This window comes from Amblyraja radiata, chromosome 29, assembly GCF_010909765.2.
Source record: "Amblyraja radiata isolate CabotCenter1 chromosome 29, sAmbRad1.1.pri, whole genome shotgun sequence".
NCBI lineage: Eukaryota > Metazoa > Chordata > Chondrichthyes > Rajiformes > Rajidae > Amblyraja > Amblyraja radiata.
This window is the reverse complement of record NC_045984.1, coordinates 4,336,711-4,360,077: the sequence shown is the minus strand read 5'-3', so window position 1 is coordinate 4,360,077 and position 23,367 is coordinate 4,336,711. Positions and strand designations below refer to the sequence as shown.

Below are 23,367 nucleotides of genomic sequence, written 5' to 3'. Positions count from 1 at the left end.
CACCAAGACAAGGTTACCGGAATTTTAATCTCTCCTTCTTTCTGCAAAAGTTCCTGGTTTGTTGTGCCTTATTCTTGCATCTTGCATTTAGTTAGAATACTCGACCAAAGGTCTTGCCCATTCATCCGGACTACACAAACAACAAGGCTTATCAGTGTAGATATGAGCACAGCGTGAGACTGCAAGAAATGACAAATACACTTTAACACAAATGTATTTGATACCTCACTTAAAAGAAAAAGTAAATTGTTTATCATGTAGCTGACATTATGTTTATAATTGGGTTTTTTGTGAATCTGATAGCTTTGATTGTGATATGAATACATAATTACTGACCCAATATCCCTTTGTATTCATTTAGTTTCAGTAATGAATAGAAATTATTTACTAAATACAATCATATCACAAGCTGGTATAAATGTGACAGATTTAATTAGACAAATGCATTTTATATTATCCCAAGCTTTTCATGTCATAGGTCCACTTGTGTGGATAATAATAAAAATGTTTAATTAATTTATTTACCAGATGAGGTGCTTTTGCAAATGATTTGTATTGCAAAATACTGAAGATGAAAGACTGGTGCGTGTCTGATGTCTGAATGTGTGTGTGGAAACTCAGTCATTCAGAAAGAAATATTTTGACATTTGGAGGTATGCATCTACGTTGGAAAGCTGCATTGGAAAAGCTACCTGCTGGTGGCTCGGGTCGCCCAGCGCGGACTCCGAACTCGGCCACGAGCCAGCGGCGCCGACGGGACCCGCACTGTCAAGAGTGAGGAGGGACCTGCGAGCTTGGTGGACCCCCGATAGTGGGGGGGATAGTCGAGAGGGAGGAGGGACCCACGAACTTGGTGGACCCCCAAAAGAGCGAGGAGGGACATCAAGAGCGAAGTGAATGGTGGAGAGCGAGGGGGGCCGTCGAGAACGTAGGGGGACCCGCTCTGCCGCGAGATTTTTGACTGGGAGTAGTCTCAATGCGGGCTGAATGGCCTACGTTTGGCCCTGAATGGCCCGTGGTTTTTTGTAGGCGCAGAAGCAGGCTCTTTGGCCCACCGGGTCCGCGCTGACCAGCAAATCCCGCATAATAACACTATTCTACGCACACTGGGGACAATTTACATTTACACCAAGCCAATTAACTTACAAACCTGAAGTACACTAAAATGCTGGAGAAACTCAGCGGGTGTAGCAGCATCTATGGAGCAAAGGAGAGGTCATATGCGGAATGGGAGGGGGAGTTGAAGTGCTGAGCCACCGGGAGGTCAGGTTGGTTAGTGCAGACTGAGCGGAATGCACGGTAATAACTTACAAACCTGCATGTGCGGGGAAGGAAAGTGAAGATCTAGGAGAATATCCAAGCGGATCACGGGGAGAACATTCAAACTCCGTACAGACAGCACCCGTAGTCGGGATCGAACCCGGGTCTCCAGCACTGCAAGGACTGTAAAGCAGCAACTCTACCGCTGCGCCACCATGTGTTCTTGTGCCACACACAGAAAGCTCCGCTAAAATGAAGTTACAGGGATTTTAATCTCTCTTTTTTTCTTAAGATTGAAGAGGGGCCCGGTGGGGGTCACTGAGAACGAAGGGGGGACACGCCGGGGGCCGCCTGTGGCCACGTGCGGTGGCAGGCCTGGCTCACAGCAGTGAGCTGAAGGTAAAACTATTCAAATCACTTTTTTCAGGACCACTCTCTAGTTGTTGGTAGGATGGTTCAGTTGCCTGATCACAGATGTGTGTTTTCACACTTCTGTACCTCTTGCCTGGTGGGAGAGGTGAGAAGAGGGAGTGGCTGGGGTGAGACTGGTCCTCGATTCTGCTCGTGGCCTTGCCGAGACTGCATGAAGTGTAGATGGAGACAATGGAAGGGAAGTTGGTTTGCGTGATGGTCTGGGCTGCGTACACAGTTCTCTGCAATTTCTTGCGGTCTTGGGTGGAACTGTTCCCCAACCATTCTGTAGATGTGGGTGAGAGTTGTTGGGGGACAAGCCCTTTCATTCTTGACATTCAATCCCGATCTCCGGTGCTATCTGTGTGGAGTTTGCAAGTTCTTCCTGTGACCATCTGGTCTTGCTTTGGATATTCCTTAGAACATAGAAGCTACAACTCACCCCCGGCATCACATTCCAGGCACCCACCAAAAAACATTCTCTCTAAAAACATTGACCTGCATATCTTTGGGTCCAAGTCCATAACTCCCTGAAATTGGCAACACAAGTAGATACAGTGGTAAAGAAGGTATATGATACACTAGTCCCACCTTCCCGCATTTGGCCCATATCTCTCTCTGAACATTTCCTATCTGTTTAAAGTTTTTCAATAACTCTTCACAAGTTCATAAGTTCTTAAGTTATAGCAATAGAATTAGGCTATTCGGCCCATCAAGTCTACTCTGCCATTCAATCATGGCTGATATATTTTTCCCTCTCAACCCCACTCTCCTGCCTTCTCCCCATAAGCCCTGTACTAATCAAGAACCTATCTACTGTATATCTGCCTATACCCATTGATGGCCCCTACTGCTGTCTGTGGCAATGAATCCCACAGATTCACCACCCTCTGGCCAAATAAATTCCTCTTCATCTCCTTTCCAAATGTACATGCTTTTATTCTGAGGCTGTGGCCCCTGGTCCTCGCCTCTCCCACTCGTGGAAACATCCTCTCCACTTTGACTCTATCCAGGCCAATTGGAGACATTTATAAAACAACTGCCATAGTCTTTCACACCTGGATACGTCTTGTTTATACATGAACATCTCAACAGACCCTCAGCAGCCAGAACAGGTGAAGGTGTGAGGGCGGGCACTACAGGTGAGGAATCTGCACCAGGGGCCAGGTCTCGGAACAATCTCCCTCATGAAGTCTCTGCCCTCTGAACATGTGACCCTTCCCCAGTGGGAACAATTACTCTTTGCACACTTGATCTTTACTGGCTTGAGCTTGCAATAAACGTTATTCCCTTATCATGTGTCTGTTCATGCCCGATTGTAACAATGTGTTGTCTTTCCGCTGACTGGTTAACATGCAACAAAAGCTTTTCACTGTACCTCGGTACACGTGACAATAACCTAAACTGTAATTGTAAGGTGGGAGGGTGGGCACTGCAGGTGAGGAGTCTGCAACAGGGGCCAGGTCTTAGACCAATCTCTTCCATTAAGTCTCTGCCCTCTGCCCAGGATGGCATGGTGGCACAGCAGTAGAGTTGTTGCCTTACAGCGCTGACAGCGCCAGAGATCCGTGTTCGATCCTGACTACGGGTGTTGTACATTCTTCCCGTGACCGCGTGTGTTTTCTCCGAGATCTTTGGTTTCCTCCCACACTCCAAAGACATGTAGGTTTGTAGGTTAATTGGCTTGGTACAAGTGTGAATTGTCCCTAGTGTGTGTAGGGTAGTGTTAATGTGCGGGGATCGCTGGTCGATGCGGACTCGGTGAGCCTAAGGGCCTGTTTCCGCGCTGTATCTCTAAACTAAACTAAACTGGGCTTGGGGATCCTTCCACAGTGGGAACAATTTCTCTTTGTACACTTGATCTCACCCCTTGATCTTGCCCTCCCCTATTAAACCAAGCACTCACTCTGTACAGCCAGTTTCCTGCCTGTGAGATGAAGTCAATGTTTGAATGCTAGAGAAAAGGAGCTGGAGAGTGAGAGAGAGAATGAAGAAAACAATGAAAAGAATCAATAGTTAATAACTTTAAAGCTTCACATAGTAATCTTTCGTTCCGACTCACTGATGCTTCACGCAACCTGTGAGGTGCTGGTTTATACCGAAGAGAGACACATGTACTGGTGTAAAGCAGCGGGTCAGGCCGCATCGCTGGAGAAAACAGAAGTGTGACATAGAAACATAGAAAATAGGTGCAGGTTTAGGCCATTCGGCCCTTTGAGCCAGTACCGGCATTCAATATGATCAAGGCTGATCATCCTAAATCAGTACCCCGTTCCTGCTTTCTCCCCATATCCCTTGATTCTGTTTGCCCTAAGAGCTATATCTAACTCTCTTGAAAACCATCCAGTGCATTGGCCTCCACTGCCTTCTGTGGCAGAGAATTCCACAGATTCACAACTCTCTGGGTGAAAAAGTTTTTCCTCATCTCAGTCCTAAATGGCCTACCCTTTATTCTCAAACTGTGACCCCTGGTTCTGGACTCCCCCAACATTGGGAACATTTTTCATGCATCTAACCTGTCCAATCCCTTAAGTTTCGGGTCGGAAACCCTTCTTCAGACTGAAAGTAGAGGGGAGGGAACTAGAGGTAGGAAAATGCCCGAACAAATCAGGGCCAGCTAAAGATGACCAAGGAAGGTTGGAGCCCACAATGGCCCATTGTTGGCTGGGGAAGAGGTGATAATGAAGGGAAGCAAGGATGTGCCTTCCCGATCCCCCATTCGCTGTGATGGCATTTCAGTCTCAGTCACAGAGGCCGATGTCAGGAAATCCTTCAGAGGGGTGAACCCCCGAAAAGCACCTGGTCCTGATGGTATACCCAGTCGTGTTCTAAAAACCTGTGCGGACCAACTGGCGGGAGTTTTTACGGACATTTTCAACCTCTCACTTCTGAGGTCCGAGGTCCCCACCGGTGCCCAAGAAGAGTAAGGTGACGTGCCTCAATGACTATCGACCAGTGGCACTAACGCCGGTGGTGATGAAGTGCTTTGAGAGGTTGATCATGGAGCAAATCAACTCCTACCTCGACAAAAACCTGGACCCACTGCAGTTCGCGTACTGCCACAACAGATCAACGGTGGATGCGATCTCGCTGGCCCTCCACTCCGCACTGGACCACTTGGACAACAAAAACTCATATGTCAGGCTGTTATTCATTGATTACAGCTCGGCATTTAACACAATCATCCCCTCCAAACTGGTTACCAAACTCGCAGAACTGGGTCTCTGCGCATCCCTCTGCAACTGGACCCTTGACTTCCTCATCCACAGACCACAGTCTGTTCGTATTGGTGGAAATATGTCAGCCTCGATAACAATCAGCACGGGAGCACCTCAAGGCTGCGTGCTCAGCCCCCTGCTGTACTCACTCTATACCCATGACTGCGTAGCGAACCGCAGTGCGAACTCCATCATCAAGTTCGCTGACGACACCACTATTGTGGGGATCACTGATGGGGATGAGTCAGAATACAGAAGAGAGATCGACAACTGTCCATATGGTGCCAGCGCAATAACCTGGCCCTCAACACCAGCAAAACCAAGGAACTGATTGTGGACTTTGGAAGGAGTAGGAAGGGGACCCACAGCCCCATTTATATCAACGGGTCGATGGTTGAAAGGGTCAAGAACTTCAAATTCCTGGGCGTGCACATCTCTGAAGATCTTTCCTGGTCCGAGAACATTAACGCAATTATCAAAAAAGCTCATCAGCGCCTCTACTTCCTGAGAAGATTACGGAGAGTAGGTTTGTCAAGGAAGACTCTCTCTAACTTCTACAGGTGCACAGTCGAGAGCATACTGACCGGTTGCATCGTGGCTTGGTTCGGCAATTTGAGCGCCCTGGAGCGGAAAAGACTACAAAAAGCAGTAAACACTGCCCAGTCCATCATCGGCTCTGACATTCCTTCCATCGAGGGGATTTATCGCAGTCGCTGCCTCAAAAAGGCTGGCAGTATCATCAAAGACCCACACCATCCTGGCCACACACTCATCTCCCTGCTACCTTCAGGTAGAAGGTACAGGAGCCTGAAGACTGCAACAACCAGGTTCAGGAATAGCTACTTCCCCACAGCCATCAGGCTATTAAACCTGGCTCGGACAAAACTCTGATTATTAATAACCACTTTCTGTTATTTGCACTTTACCAGTTTATTTATTCATGTGTGTATATATTTATATCATGGTATATGGACACATTTATCTGTTTTGTAGTAAATGCCTACTATATTCTGTGTGCTTAAGCAAAGCAAGAATTTCATTGTCCTATACAGGGACACATGACAATAAACTCGGATGCGAACAGTGAAGCTAGCAGGTCGACTAGGGTGGGGAGGAGGAGGGGGAGGGCGAGGGAATGCAGGAGTCAAAACCTGCTGTTTTGAGTGAAACTGACATATGTACTGATCTGTTTAAGAAAGAACTGCAGATGCTGGAAAAATTGGAGGTAGACAAAATTGCTGGAGAAACTCAGCGGGTGAGGCAGCATCTATAGAGAGAATGAATAGGCGTATTTTCTGGGTCGAGACCCTTCTTCAGACTGATGTCGGGGGCAGCGGGAAAAAGAAAGGAAGAGGCGGAGACCATAGGCTTGTGGGAGAGCTGGGAAGGGGAGGGGAAGGAGGGAGAAAGTAAGGACTACCTGAAATTGGAGAATTCAATGTTCGTACCGCTGGGGTGTAAACTACCCAAGCGAAATATGAGGGAGGTGCTGTTCCTCCCTTTTGCAGTGGGAGTCACTCTGCCAATGGCGGAGGCCAAGGACAGAAAGGTCGGATTCAGAATGGGATGGAGAGTTGAAGTGCTGAGCCACCGGGAGATCAGGTTGGTTATTGCGAACTGAGCGGAGGCATTGGGCGAAGCGATCGCCAAGCCTGCGCTTGGTCTCACTGATGTAGAGAAGTTGACACCTGGAACAGCGGATGCATTAGATGCGGTTGGAGGAGGTGCAGGTGAACCACTGCCTCACCTGGAAAGACTGATCTCTAATGTTCTGATAGAAACATGTGTTCACCAAGGCTAATTGGTCATTGTTTGGAATCAGCTTGCTGAAATACTTTGACACATTTCCTCCTCGAGTATGTTCTCGTGGGCCTTGTAACCGGTATTAGCAAGCGCAGTAAGATTAATGATAATTAGTCTGGAAGTTATTTGTTCCATATGGAGTGGAGTGATCGGGTGATTCATTTTGTACTCCTTCAGTACTATGCAAATGAGCGCACCTCTGCACATCTCCATTCAAGGTCCAGATGCCTACTTTGTTCAGTCTGTGTGGACTCACTGCAGGCATCTCCAGAGACAAGACAAGAGACAAGAGACAATTATTTGTCACATGCACCAATTGGTACAGTGAAATGTGTGGTCACCATACAGCCATACGAATAAAATAAAGAACACAGAACACGATAGTCTATAACATAAACATTCCCACACAGTGGTATCAAAGTTTCCCACTGCCAGGGAAGGCACCAAAGTTCAGTCATCCTCCTTTTTGATGTTCTTTGTTGTTCACCCGTGGTCGGGGCCTTCCGAGTGCTCCGCAGTCACCGCTACGGGCGGCCCGATGTTCAGGCCCTCTTGCCGGGATGATAGAACTCCAACGTCGAAACGGGAGAACATCCTCAGCGGCTTGGACTTCCGAATCGGCCACTTCCAACTGGAGACCGCGGCTCCCGAAGTCCACAGGCCGAGCTGGGTGGAGATTCAATGCTGGCGACCCCCGGCAAGAGATTCCAGGACTCTGCAATGTTAAAGTTAATGCCGCCCACGGCTGGGAGCTCTGCAAACCACAGCGCCGCGATGTTGAAGCAGCAGGCCCAACACTCTGGAGCTTCAAACGGCGATCCAGGTAAGGCATTGCCCGCTCCGCGGTGAATCAAGTGCTGCGCCGCCGCTGCTGAAGCTCTGGTCCGGACCCCGGCAGGAAAGGCCGTGCCAATCCAGTTGGTAGGCCGCGAGGGGGGGCGAGGACTCGACGGAGAATAATCGCATCCTCGCCAGGAAGCGACTGGGAAAACAGTTTCCCCCTTACCCTACCTCCCTCCCCCACATAGAAATACTAAAAAAATCCTCCAAAACATACTTTTAAACAAACTAAACATAAAAAAAGATAGAAAAACAGAGACTGTAGGCAGAGGCTGCCATCATGCGGCGCCCCTAGTGGCCACCATTAGTGTCTGTTCATCAATCTCACCATTAGTGTCTGTTTGCCAGCAAGCTAGTCCGATCAGGTGCTTATTTAGTGATATCTCTCAGACCCAAAAACATTCGAGCAACTCAGCGGATCTGGCAGCACCTCTGGAGAAAAGGAGTAGGTGAAGTTTCAGGTCGAGACCCTTCTTCAGACTGAGAATCAGGGGAAAGGGAAATGAGAGATACAGACGGTGATATGGAGAGATACCGAACAAATGAACGAAAGACATGCAAAAAGTAACGGCGATCAAAGAAAGGTGGAGCCCACAATGGTCCATTGTTGGCTGTGGGCTAGGTGATAACGAGTTATACAGACAGTGAAACTCAACAGGATGACAGTGAAACTGGTACGATGGGGGAGAGGGAGACTTGGGAGAGAGAGATACCTCTCCCCCCTCACGTTAGTGTTGGCCGGTTGGTTTGCCTGGGAAATTCTTGGACAAATAGGGAGAATATGAGAAGGTTGCAACCTTCCTCCCAATTAGAGACACGCCCTGTGTGAGATTAAGGATAGCAAATGCAAACGACCAACCGCATTGTACAGTGGTGCAGCGGTAGAGTTGCTGCCTTACAGTGCAGGAGAGCCGTGTTTGATCCTGACTACGGGTAGAAGAATAGAATAGAATGCCTTTTATTGTCATTCAAACAGCTTGGTTTGAACAAAATTGCATTTCCTACAGTTTTACATTACAAAAAACCCCCCAAGACCCACACTTAACACAGTTTACACAAACATTCATCACAGTGGATCTAAAACATCTCCTCACTGTGATGGAAGGCAGAAGTCTTATCTCTTCCCTTTGTTCTTCCCCGCGGTCCAGCAGTCCAACTGCAGCATTGAGGCAACTGGGGCTCACAATGTTAAAGCCCCCCGCGGGCGATGGTAAGTCCTGTGGCCGTTTAAGCCGCGCCGAGCGATGTTACGCCCCGCTCCGAGTCCTTTAAAACCCGCGATTACAGTGGGAGAAGTTGCCGTTGTGGGAGCTCCGAAAAGCAGTCTCCCAGGGATAATTTACAATCTTTACGAGATTAGCGAGCACAGGCCCAGTGCCGTCAAATGCTCATCATATGTTAACCCAACGATCCCCAGAATTATTCTCGTAAATCTCATCTGGATCTTATAGAAACATATAACATTCTTAAGTGATTGGCCAGGCTAGATGCAGGAAAATTGTTCCCCATGTTGGGGGAGTCCAGAAGCTGGGGCCACTGTTTAAGAATAAGGGGTAGATCATTTAGGACTGAGAAGAGAAAAATAAATTCAGCCAGAGAGTTTGATAGAGCTCAGAGCAAATGGAATTAAGAGATATCGGAACAGGGTACTGATTATGGATGATCAGCCATGATCATATTGAATGGCGGTGCTGGCTCGAAGGGCCGAATGGCCTCCTCCTGCACCTATTTTTTGTGTTTCTCTCCAATGCCAGTACATCTTTCGTGTTGAGACCCTTCTTCAGACTTACATTTTGACCGTGACTGACTGGCTTTCTTCTGTGTAGTTATAAGCATTAGATCTGACTACCCTTTGTGAGGAGATGCATAGCAAGGTACAGCCTTAGCATCTTGCTGATGGCAATTCAATGAGGGCATCGTAAGGATAGATCTAATCTCTGCCAATAATTGTTTTATACAGTCACAGCAGTGGGAACAACTCTAAATCACATGTTTGTGGGTTCGAATCCCACTCTGCGGACTTGAGCCAACAAATCGAAGGTGATATTCATGGTGCATTACCATGGCAACGTTGCATTGTTGGATGTGTAGTCCTTTGGAGGTTTGCTTTTAGTTTAGAGATACAGCGTGGAAACAGGCCCATTGGCCCACCGAGTCTGCGCCGACCTGCGATCCCCGTACACTAGCACTATCTTACACGCTAGGGACAATTTGTAATCTTTACCAAAGCCAATTAACCTACAAACCTGTACGTCTTTGGAGTGTGGGAGGAAACTGAAGCACTTTGCGTTGGCATGGACCCAGTGGACCGAAGGGCCTGTTACTGTGCAGTATCTATAAACTAAACTATACTATGTTCTTAAAGATATCGAGTCTATCGTGGCCTTTAAAGCCAGTTGTCCTGGCGGTGGTACTGGTTCGGTGATGTTGGGGTCGACTTGGGCCAGCGATGTTTTTGCTGCTCATCAGACAGGAAGGAAAGCCCCATATCCACAGTATAGGAGCAGTCTTGCCTATTCAACATAACCTTAAGCCAAAACTCTAACCATTTTATTCTTAAATGTGCTCATTGATACGGCTTCCACAGCCCTCTGGTGTAGAGTTCCAAAGATTCATGGTACTCTGGCAGAAAAGAGTTTTAGCTTAGTTTAGTTTAGAGATACAGCGTGGAAACAGGCCCTTTGGCCAACTGACTCCATGCCGACCAGCGATCATCCGTTCACTAGTACTAACCTACACATTGGGGACAATTTACAGAAGCCAATTAACCCACAAACCAGCACGCCTTTGGACTGTGGGCGGAAACCGGAGCACCCGGAGAAAACCCACGCGGTCACAGGGAGAACGTACAAACTCCGTGCAGACAGCACCCGCAGTCTGGATCGAACCCAGGTCTCTGGCTCTGTGAGGCAGCAACTCTACCGCTGCGCCTCCGTGCTGCTCCGCCACTGAAGTCCTCCTCATCTCAATCTTAAATGGACATTCCTCCATTCTCAAGTTTGCTCCCAGTTCTTAAGGGAGAAGGAACATCCTCTCAGCATCTTGTCCACCAAGCCCCATCATTTACTGGGACATACAGAGACCTAGTGAATAGTGAATCCCCCTCTCTTGAGTAATCTGGGACACATTTACAGTCATAATTTCCATACGATTCAGCAGAGCTTCGGTATTTATCATGCTGCCTCGTAGCTGAAGGCCTCATTTGCAAGTGTCTGGATCCCACAACGACAGAAGGGAAGGGGCAGTTGTCTTATCCCCTTTCATCGCTGGTAATGAATATGCACCATGTACAACTACATGTGGAATCCAATACATCTTGCACTGCAGCCTGGCAGACAATAACTCACCAGACAAAGAGGCCAGGACGGTAACTTGAATCCATGCAGTGGATGAAACCCTAAGCAGAATTTGTGTGTGTCGAGTCATTTTCAAGATCTGGAACATACGGTAACACAGAAGGCACCTACTTGGTTAATAGACCATCGTGAAGAAGACGTTCGTGAAGAAAAGCCATGAATATTTACAAGACAGGCTGAGGGATTTTGAAATAAGTGTTATTGTTTTGTGTGTTGAAGGACGAACTGGTATTAATTTATGATCAAAACAGCTTCAAATGCCATTAAAAGTTGGGAGCAATGTGGTTTTAATTCCAGGAATGTGGCTTTGTCAGTGGCACTGATCCACTCAAGTGAAATGCTCGAGTTGAATCTATCGCGGTGCCATTACTCCGCAAGGGCTTTCTATTTTATCTCACTTCTCCTTAGTAATGTCTTACAGATGTGAAGAGCAATATTCTTGCAAGGGCAGGCAGGCAGGAGAGGAACCAAGCCAAGGAAATCGAGCGATCTTAAGATCTGCTCTTTCTCATTACAATTATTTTCCTGCATGAGAGATAAAAAGGCTCAATTAAACTTTGATGCCTTAATTAAATGCCAGAGGGGGAAACTACAAGATGAATTCATCTCTTTAATGCTAAAACAAAAAAATATATATATCCAGTGCCTGCTTTTGTTTGGAGAGATGTACACACAAGAGGTCGGTGTCGACTCGTATCTTCTTTAATTGAGAAAAGTTCTGTTTTGACACTTTTTTAAAGCCAGGATGCCAAAAGATAGATTAGTGAGATACAGCAAAGCGGAGAAAAATGTTTTACTCCAACCCCGATTGTGTTCACTTAATTCCCCTTTCAAAATCAAACTTGGATGAGGTTAAAAGTGGAAATGGTCTAAATGCATAGAGGGAGGGAGAAAGATCAGTTTTAGTTTAGTTTAGTTTAGAGATACAGAGCTGAAACAGGCCCCTCGGCCCACCGAGCCTGCATCGACCAGCGATCCCCACACACTAATGCTATCCTACACACCTGAGCAACAATTTGCCATTTTCCCAAAGCCAATTAACCTACAAACCTGAATGTCTTTGGAGTGTGGGAGGAAACCAGAGCATCTGGAGAAAACCCATGCAGGTCACGGGGACAACGTTCAAACTCCGTACAGACAGCATCCCTGGTCAGGATCGAACCCAGGTGACTGGTGCGGTAAAGCAGTCACTTTACCGCTGCGCCATCATGTCACCTCAAGTGGGAAGGGGACAATGTCACAGAATCATGGAGTGATTGAGTCATGGAGCGTGGAAACAGCCCCTTGGGTCCAACTTACTCACGCTGACCAACATGCTCCATCCACACTAGTCCCACCTGACTGCCTTTGACCCACATCCCTCTAAACCTATCCTATCCATGTACCTGTCCAAATGTTTTTTAAACGTGATACGACATGCCTCAACCACCTCCTCCGGCACTCGTTCCATACACCCACCACCCTTTGTGTTAAAAAAGTCGCCCCTCACTTTCCTATTAAATGTTTCCCGCCTCATCTTAAACCTACTGTACAGTATGTCCTCTGCTTCCCGATTCCTAAGTGAATAAGAGATTTTCAAGTTTGCCTTAACTTTTGAGTCATTGGAGAAAACTCTGAACATTTTAGTAAAGTCAGCTTTCTTCTTTGCTGTTCCATTCAATGCTAAGCGCACATGGATCCCAGGAACTGCAGATGCAAAGACCTATTCCTTATCTCCAGAGATGCTGCCTGACCTGCTGAGTTACTCCAGCACCTAGTGTCTATCTTTGGTATAAACCAGCATCTGCAGTTCCTTCCTACACATGTTACAAACCTGCACGTCTTTAGAATGGGTGTGGAACCCGGGTCTCTGGCGCAGTGGGGCAGCAGCTCTACCACTGTGCCACTGAGGGCTTAGCTTTGCCGTGAGAGGGACAAACAGTTAAAGGAGATATGCAGGGCAGGTTATATATACAGAGGGTGCTAAGTGCCTGGAACGTGCTGCCGGTGATGGTAGTTGAAGCAAATATATTGGTGGCAGTCAAAAGATCTTTGGTTGGGAAATGCAGGGAATGGAAGGACATGGGCCATGTGCTGGTAGATAAGTGATGGTCTTGGTCTCATGTTCAGCATAGACATTGTGGGCCGTTCTTGTGCTGTATTGTTCTATGAGTCTGGTTACATCAGTGCGTTTGTAAGAGCACTTGGAGATGAGGCAGGTGGGGAGGATTAGCGAGGGCTGAGCGACACAAGAGATCGCTGACTGCTGCCAACGATCAAGTGGATGGGCCAGACGTCAATGATGGAGAAGACCAAAGGACCTTTCTGAGGATGGTGGGGAAAATCCCGATGAGCCAGGGGTGGAGAAAGGAATCTTGCCAGGGGTGGTGATGGAGGCAGATACTACAGTGGCGTTGAAGAGACTTTTGGATAGGCACATGGCTATGCAGGAACGGAGGGATATGGATTATGTGCATGCAGATTACAGCTGATCTTGGCATCATGTTCGACACAGACCTAGTGGGCCAAGTCCACATGGTGCATGCAGGCGGCATGGCGGTGCAACTGTAGAGTTGCTGCCTCACAGCGCCAGAGACCCGGGTTCGATCCTGACTATGGGTGCTGGCTGTACGGAGTTTGCACGTTCTCCCTGTGACCGTGTGGGTTTTCTCCAGGTGCTCCGGTTTCCTCCCACATTCCAAATACGTGCATGTTTGTCGGTTAATTGCCTTCTGTAAATTGTCCCCACTGTGTATGATAGAACTCGTGCACGGGTGATTGTTGGTTGGCCCGGACTCGATGGGCCGAAGGGCCTGTTTCCATGCTGTATTTCTAAACTAAACTAAACTAAACCAGATGAAGCAGAGGGCTCTTTGAAGGGAGTAATGTGGCAAAGGGGAAGGAAATTGTCCATGGTTGCAATGGGGCAGCTTAGAACCCAGTGTTATGAATATTGATTTCTCTAACTTCATGTAACCCTTGCATCCCCCCTCTCACTGTCCCTCCCCCACCCAAGTCGTTGTACTAGTTTCAAAGTCGTCTTGTTGAGTCTCATTGTCTGTAACTCGTTTTCACCCAGCCCACAGCTAACAACGGCCTGTGCCCTTTGTCATCTTTTTTGCCTATGTTTCATTCATTAGTTCTATATCTCTCTACAGCACCGTCTATCTCTCTCGTCTCCCTTTCCCCTGGCTCTCAGTCTGAAGAAGGGTCTCAACCCGAGACGTCACCTACTCCTTTTCTCCAGAGATGCTGTCTGCCCCGCTGAGCCACTCCAGCTTTTTGTGTCTATATTTGGCTTAAACCAGCATCTGCAGTTCCTTCCTGCACAAGTAATTGCAGTGTTCATACAGTACTCGCAGAAGCACAATAGTACTTTGAAATAACTTACAGGCTATGAATCACCTCTGGACATTCTGCAGACATGGAAGACACTACATAATTGCATGTTCTTTACGGTTTAATTTATTAAAGTGTCTGTGAAATTCCAACTCTCAGTTGTACAACTTCTCTTACACGTGTTGGCTGTTGGAAACTAATTGACGTGAATAAAATTTCTTGGGACAACCAGCAACCTCCATATGAACTCCTTGGAGTTTCATTGCAACACTCGAGTTGAAACAGCGAAATCGTTACTGGCCAAATATAGTATTTTGCCGTTCACAGGTGGCGTCCCAAATCGCAGATTTAAATGCAATTAATTGGACGGCATTCTCTCAAATGACAATCCTTTTTAGTTCAAGACATGCGAAGTGCACGATTAATGTATTTGAAAAGAGTTACAATTGACTTGAACTAATTCAGAACTCAATAATCCATGTTACGGTGAAGTGGGTTTGAAATGTGATTGAGATCAGTCACTTGGAAAGTATACGACTAAGGTCACAACTTCACTGTGCGGTATTTATAGCAGCTGCCGCGCGCTGTGCGTTACAGTTTATTACATTTTATTCGGTTTTGCCTGAGTTGCTTTAATGTTGTCAGCTGTGACCTAGAAGATGAAAGAGGGGACAGCACGATACTGGAGCATGGCAGCATGTTATCAACTCTACTCTACAGTACCAAAGGCCCAGCTTCGATCCTGACCTTGGGTGCTGCCTGTGTGGAGTTTGCACGTTCTCCCTGTGACTGCTCTGTTCCCCTCCCACGTCCCAAAGGCCTGCGGGTTTGTAATTCATTGGACTCATTGAGAGAGTTATAGGTTTATACAGCATGGAAATAGGCCCTTCAGCCCAACTTGCCCACGATGACCAACATGTCCCATCTACACTGGTCCCACCTACATGTCTTTGGCCCAGATTCCTCTAAACCTGTCCTATCCATATACTGTACCTGTCTAAATGTGTCTTAAACATTGCGCTGGGACCTGCCTCAACTACCTCTTCTGGCAGCTCATTCCGTACGTCAACCATCCTTTGTGGAAAATATTTATCCCTCGGGTTCCCATTAAATTTTCCCCCCTACACCTTAAACCAATGTCCTCTGGTTCTCGATTCCCCTACTCTGGGCAAGAGACACTGTGCATCTACCTGATCTATTCCTCTCATGAATTTGTATCTATAAGATAACCCCTCATCCTCCTGCATTCCAAGGAATAAAGTACTAACCTGCTCAATCTGTCCCGATAGCTCAGATCCTCGAGTCCTGGCCACATCCTGGTAAATCTTCTCTGAACCCTTTCAAGCTTGACAATATCTTTCCAATAACATGGTGACCAAAACTGAATACAATACTCAATGGGGCCTCACCGATGATCTCACACCTTCTATAACTATAACGACCTCCCAATATTATATTCATTTTACATTACTCTAATTGGCCTCTGCAAATTGCCCTCAGTGTATAGGGAGGGATAATAGTAAGATTAAACGAGAACTTACCAGTTTGAAGTTTGATCTGTATTTTATGAGGAGTTACGATGAGGGATTACGTGAAGAACCCGCTCAGTGAGCAGGCGCGGCATACTTCCAAGCAGCGGTGTGGAATCACAGATAGACACAGTTATTTGAAGTAAACATAGTAAAGATAAGGAGACATCAATTTATTAGTTTGATCCATATAATGAGGGTGGGAGCGGAGGGCACGTAATCCCTCATCGTAACTCCTCATAAAATACAGATCAAACTTCAAACTGGTAAGTTCTCGTTTAATCTTACTATTTTACTTCGGAGTCACGTGAGTGACTACGTGAAGACTTCAAAGCTCTGTGATTTCAAACCGTGTAACAGTTCATACTTCACTCGCTGCCGAAGTCATTCGAGGGAGGAAGTATGTTATCGTAATCAACCATGAATCTGTTTGTAAAAACAATAATGGTGTTATTAACAACAACAAGACCAATTGCTCCCCCGGGCTTAAATTATATATTTTTTGCAGATTCTTTTTCTGCAAACGATACAGGTTCTGTCAGTGGTTTGTTATAAAAGTTTGGAACGTATACTCCCTAGACCACCCTGCAGTAGCCAGGATGTGGTCCATAGGCTCGTCCATCCTCTTAGTTACTGACGTGGAAGCTGTCCTGGTGGAATAAGATTTTATACACGTTAGTATTTACTCCAGCAACTCCCAGTACCTGCTTGAGCCACTAGAGATAGTTTAGCTCATCACCCGACCATGAGGTTTCCTGTGGCTGACCCATAAGGCTTTTTCCTCTCCCTCGGTATTCCTTATTGTGTCGATCTCTAAGTGGGTCATGACACATAAAACGTGGTTCAGGTGGGTATGCCCGGAATTTCATGACTGGACCTGATGTTCCTGGTCTGTTCTGTTTGGCCAACCCTTGAATGGGCATGTGACACTATCTGGTGTTATAACCATGTTGTCCCATCGCAGTAGATGGGAGAGCTGGCTCTTTGTGTTGATGTAAGGCCACCAGCATGTCCATCTTCAGGGTAGGCTGTTCCAGGGTGAGTGACCTGGCTGGTGATCATCCCCTAAGGTATGTCAGGATTTCACTGACATCCCAATTTGGGTGTACCTATTTCTGGGGAATGGATTGATATACCTCTCCTGTATCTGATCACCAGTGAGCGGTACCCAAGTTGAGTAGGCTAACAGAACATGTCCTTCATTGTGGTGAAGACCTGCCAGGAGCTCCAGTACAGTTTTTTGTTATAGTTGAATGTGTAATTCCTGTTTTGGAAAACAGTGTACCATTTCTTGATGCTCCTCAGGTATGTTCCCTAGGATATGTGACGGAATACTGTCATCAGGTTGATAGTGCTGCTGATCCAAGCGCAGCAATGGTCTTCCCAATTCTGCAATTCTTTTAATGACCATGTCGAGGATCACTGGGAACCATGCTTGTGGACTTGGTCCACTGTAATTTGCGTAGTACCCGACTGATGAAGCCGTAGTACCTATTGAAGAGGTAGAAGGAAAGGAAAACATAGAGATTAGGTTCCCCCCACCCCTCAATATGCGGGAATGTCTCCATTGCCGCTGCCTTGAGATTGGTTTCATGTGACGTAAGTTAGTACGTGGTGATTTAATTGGATATAAGGAATCGATATCTGGTGTCCATATTGCTTAGTGATTTCAGCAAATATTTTTGGTTTAAATGTATGTTTACAGTATTTAGCTCACCTGATAGGTGAGTTACTGATGGTCAAACATGTTTGACGACATACGGTTTGCAATTGTTAATAAATTGTCACCTAATATCGATGTTCTCCGCCCAAGTGGTTTGGTATATGCCACCACTGATGTTGTTATCTTATAAACGAACATGCAAATTTGGTGGATTACTGAGCAAATGCTTCACTAGAATTAAGTAAGTTAATATATAATATGTTTAAGTCAATTCATATTGGCATTAAGTATTACAAGCTCAGTAACACATCAGGACACATAAGATGTTACTCAAAACAGGTGGAAGTGTACAACCATAATCCTTCCTGCCGATAAATTCCATGATAACACTACAGATTAATCCATTTGCCCCCATATTACAGGTATGGAGATAGTTTTGAACACTAGTATCTCAGCTCATAGGAAAGGTACAAAGTTCAGTAGCTGGTAATGCTGCTATATCCCAATTACTTTGCCACGTAGTTGATTGGTGGTTAATGCACCATGACTGATAGTCTTAATGAATACCAGATAACAACATTGTGGATGGTCAACGTAAATATCTGGATATATATTTTGTGCACCGTTCCCAGAGGCACTGCAATACTGGGTCGATGCGTGGAGTGGACGGAGCAAGCCCCTATTCCATCTCCCTGTTCCAAAATTCAATTTAATATATGGTCCCTAGATAAGGGACGTATCAGATTATTAAACTGATAAGAACAGATACTACACTTGATCTTAGCCAAAAGGCCGAGAAGCGATGCAGCTAAAGCTGTATCCAAGGATAGTTTGTCGTTAATATATAGACATGCCATGACGGAATGTTTCTAAGTGTCAGGGCTAGTTGATTCTGGATAACTTTGACTTAAATGCCGCAACGCTCATCATGGTTACTCCATCCAGGTAATTGCGGTATATCCGAAATTTATATGAGAAGGTACTGAATAGTGTGCATCTTCAAGGTCGATGTCTACCATAAAGTATCCTTGGATCCATGGTAGTAGTTACAAATCCCATGAATGGGTATACCTGGCGAAATACTCAAGTGGTTTATCAACGATGGTGCGACATTCACCATCGTGGGAGGGTAGACCACTTGGGGTGCTTGCTGAATTGGTGGCAAGATATTAATTCTATTCCCCTTGTATTTATTTTTTGGTATATAACTACCAAGAGTGATAACTTCCAAACCAGGCGTGTCATCCACCCCTTGTTAGTACAACCCTTAACCTTTATGTGATGGTAGGAACCATACTTATCTGTCTTCATTGTTGTTTTCTTCGGTTTCTGGTTCCTTGTTCTTGTAGGGACGATGTTTGTTGGGGGGTGGCGCATTTTCCCCTGGGGCCTGCTCTGGGCCGTGGCCTAAAATGCTACGGGTTTGGCATGCAGGCCCCGAGCTTTCACCAGTACCATGAGGTAGACGCCTCTGGTGGCCACGTAGAGGTACTGCTGTCTGGTTTAGTGTGGTGCTCATTCCAGACTCTGCCCTATTGTGCCGAATAGTTTGAACACTTCGTCCAGTTTTTTAGGACTGGTTTGGTAAGTGCCAGGTAGCAGGATCTGTGCTTGTGAGGTCGGCGTTCTCATAGTCCTGTTAATTTCATAGATTGAGGGCAGGTTTGTGAGTTCATTTCAGAAGTTATGAGGTATACCGTTGAACAGTAGGGTCAGGTGTTTTGCCATACTACCCTGCCCTTCTGGAATGAGCAGGTGGACATGATAGCCGACGTCAGGGTACCAAATGCATTTTAAAAATATTTAGGTTAAATGCGCTGCTCAATGTATCCCCCAATAATGGCGGGCACTTTGAGTAAATGCAATTTAGGGGAGGCGTGATAAAACCAACGCCTCATGGCTACCTGTCTTGGAGAGGTTTTTTGGAAAAGACAGGTAGTAAGCTGGCCATCAGTTGAGACTGAAAAGCCATCTCGCTAGTGGTGGAGCCACATAGCGGCCACACCCAGCAGCTCTTCCTGATCCTGTACCTCAAGCATACTCCCGATATTGTTCAGCCAGTGACCCCTCTTCATGACCAGCCCAGCCACTGGTCACCCCAAAGCTAACCACACTAAGGAGGAAGCGATGGGCAGTGCCTAGGCACTGTGGAGGGTATGCCTGAACCCTCCAGCGAGACTGCCCCTCACGTAGCGTGTCTCGCAGGAGCTCCTGCTCCAGGAGCCGCTCCAGCGGCTCAGGCGGCTGTCTCTCTCCCATGCGGGTGGAGAGACGTCCCCTCCGACAAGTCGGAAGCCACCGGCCGGATGCCTCTTCGGATGGCTGAACATCCAGCCCGCAGCTCAGGCACTAGCGGGACTGGCTTCGGCGCGGTGTGGGGATAGCGGAACGCCCGGTAAATGTTCCTACCGTCTTCTTCTGGAGCTTTTGTGCCTTGTAGTAGCGGGAGCGCCTCTCAAGCAGCGCGTCTCGCAGGCACCTGCACCGAGAGCCGCTCCAGCGGCTCAGGCGGCTCTCTCTCCCCCCATGCGGGTGGAGAGACGTCCCGTCCCAAATCGGGAACACCTGCCGGATGCCTCTTCGGGTGGCTATACATCCAGCCCGCTATCGGGCTGGCCTCGGCACGGTGTCGGGGAATTGCGGAACACCGGGTAAACGCTCCTACCGCCTGTTGCTGCCCCCCTTCCCCCCGACGGGAAAAGTTCCTCCTCGAACGGGGGACAGTTTTGTTCCAGAGCCTTTTTCTCTGCCTGTAAAACACAAGCAGAAAAAGGGGCTCCCCTGTAAAAGAAACCCGACCTCAGGATACTCACCTGACGGTCCGTTTCTCTGTTGCGGGAGCGCATAACTCCCGCTGCCGCTGTAGCACTGCTGACGTAATTAGCGCCTGCGCACTGAGCGGGTTCTTCACGTAGTCACTCACGTGACTCCGAAGTAAAATATAGAACTAGTGTGAATGGGTGAAGGATTGTCGGCATAGACTTGATGGGCCGAAGGGTCTGTTTCCATGCTGTATCTCTAAACTAAACAGGATTGCCACTGCCCATCAGGACTCAACCATTCTGGGGATAAGCAGAATTGAACATGTTCATAAGTTAATAAGTGATAGGAGAAGAATTGACACCCGTACTAATAGAAAATCTATCTATCTCTGCCATTGACTTGGATTCCACAGCTTTCTGTGGCAATGAATTCCACAGATTCACCAGCCTCAGTGTGACCAAGGCTGGGAGCTAAACATTTGATATTCAGGAAGGATAGACAGAAAGGAAGAGGAGATGGGGTGGCGTTGCTGGTTAAAGAGGAGATTCATGCATTAGCAAGGAGAGACATTAGCTTGGATGCTGTAGAATCGGTATGGGTAGAACAGCAAAATCGCCAAGGGCAGAAAACGCTTGTTGGAGTTGTATACGAACCACCAAGCTGCAGTAGGGAGGTTGGGGATAGCATCAAGCAGGAAATTAGGGATGCGTGTAGCAAAGGTCCAGCAGTTATCATGGGTGATTTTAATCTACATATAGATTGGGCCAACCAAATTGGTAGCAGTGCTGAGGAGGAGGATTTCCTGGAATGTATACGGGATGGGTTTTTAAACCAATACGTAGAGGAACTGACTAGGGGACAGGCCACCCTAGACTGGGTATTGTGTAATGAGGAAGGATTAGTTAGTGATCTTGTTGTGCAAAGCCCCTTGGGCAACAGTGACCATAATATGGTGGAATTCTGCATTAGGATGGAGAGTGACACGGTTAATTCAGAGACTAGGGTCCTGAACTTGAATAAAGGAGACTTTGAAGGTATGAAACGGGAATTGGCTAGGATAGACGGACAAATTATACTTAAAGGGTTGACAGTGGAGATGCAATGGCAAAGATTTAAAGACCGCATGGATGAACTCCAGAAATTGTTCATCCCTGTCTGGCAAAAAAATAAAACGGGGAAAGCGGCTAACGAGGGAAATCAAGGATAGTGTTAAATCCAAAGAAGAGGCATATAAATTGGCCAGAGGAAGCAGCAAACGAGACCTGGGTGTGCTTGGACATTAGTCACTGAAAGTAAGCACGCAGGTACAGCAGGCAGTGAAGAAAGCTAATGGCATGTTGGCCTTCATTGCGAGAGGATTTGAGTTTAGGAGCAAGGAAGTCCTATTGTACAGGGCCCTGGTGAGACAGCACTTGGAGTATTGTGTGCAATTTTGGTCTCCTCATTTGAGGAAGGGCATTATTGCTATTGAGGGAGTGCAGCGAAGGTTCACCAGGTTAATTCCCGGGGTGGCGGGACTGACATATGATGAAAGAATGGAAATTAGAAGGATGAGAGGGTATCTTACAGAAACATATAAAATTCTTAAAGGATTGGACAGGCTAGATGCAGGAAAAATGTTCCCGATGTTGGGGGATTCCAGAACCAGGGGTCACAGTTTAAGAATAAGGATTCGGTCATTTAGGATTGAGATGAGGAAAATCTTTTTCGCCCAGAGAGTTGTGAATCTGTGGAATTCTCTGCCACAGAAGGCAGTGGAGGCCAATTCACTGGGAGGGGGAAGAGTTGTACAGTTTGACAGCCAAAGGGAAAATGGATCTCCTGTGGCGTTCTGTACTGCATCTTGGTGGAACCAATGTTCAATGACAAAGCATGAACCTTGTTACACATTTCTACAACTGGAGACTGAAACAGGTGTCTGCCTTGCATTGAACACCCCATACATAAAATTGCACAAAATAAATCGTATCCATATAAATATATAATAAAGGAAGAGAAGTGAACATAAATATATAAATATCTCAGAGGATCCAGGGTTTACCATGTGTAAATATTATCATTAAGACCGGATATTAAGAGGAGGTAAACATCATGAAGATAGAGTGACCCTATTTTTCACTGACATATAAAACAATTTCCTTCTCACTATAGAAGGTCATAGCATGTAAACAAAGCATAACCTCAATTCACAGATGTTGTCCCCAAAAGTAAAGCTGTTATTTTACTGTTGCTATAATGTTTAGTTTAGTTTAGAGACACAATGGGAAAACAGGCCCTTTGGCCCACCGAGTCTGCACCGACCAGCGATCCCCGCACATAACACCAGCCTACACAAACTAGGGGGGGGGGGGTGAGGGTGTGTGTGTGTGTGGTGGACAAGGTTAGGGATCGATCCCACAGCGAGTACCTCACCGTTGAAGGGGTCTGTGGGAGACACTGCCTCAAAATGGCCGCCAACACCATCATAGACCCATGTCACCAAGGCAGTGCTCTCACTTTTATTCCTGCCATCGAGAAGAAGGGACAGGAGTCTGAAAACCGTGACTTCCAGATTCAAGAACAGCTTCTTCCTAACAGCCATTAACTTCTTGAACACTACAAAACACTAACTGAACGAGAAGATTGTCACAAAATGCTGGAGGAACTCAGCGGGTCAGGCAACATCTCTGGAGAAAAGGAAGAGGTGACGTTTCAGGTCGAGACTGGAGAAGGGTCTTCAACGTAGAAGATGATACCACAGAGGAGCATCCATGAGAACAGCAGACTGGTTTGCGGAAACGGCCACGTGTGACGGCAGTCACGCACTGCTACCGAGATGCGCAACTCGGGAATAAAACAATGGGTTAAAGAATTGCTTAGGTAAGAGTGAGTTTACATGAAGGGGCTATCCCACTTGGATGACCTAATCCGCGAGTTCTGGCGAGTTTGCCCTCGACTCATACTCGCAGCATGGTCGACACGAGGTCCTAGGAGGTCTTCGTAACTCTCCTTCATGCTCGAGAGTGGTCTCAGCGTACTCGAGGCCTCAGGTAGGTCGCGGCGTAGTTTTCAACATGTTGAAAAATGCCCGCGAGTAAAAAAAGGTCGCCAGGGAAAAAACAATACTTTTTTTACTCGTAGGTTTAGTCGTAGTAGATCGTATTAGGTTGGCATGTTAGTCGTAGGTAATCGAGGGTAGTCGAAGGTAATCGAAGGTAGTTGTAGAT

General features: G+C 46.8%; 1 non-coding gene across 1 annotated transcript; it reads right to left on the bottom strand.

Annotated features, from left to right (window-relative positions):
* Positions 1-18,010: 18,010 nt before the first annotated feature.
* Positions 18,011-18,202, bottom strand: LOC116989774. Its single transcript, XR_004416322.1, has one exon. It is a non-coding gene; the product is annotated as a U2 spliceosomal RNA (small nuclear RNA).
* Between the last annotated feature and the right edge of the window lie 5,165 nt (positions 18,203-23,367).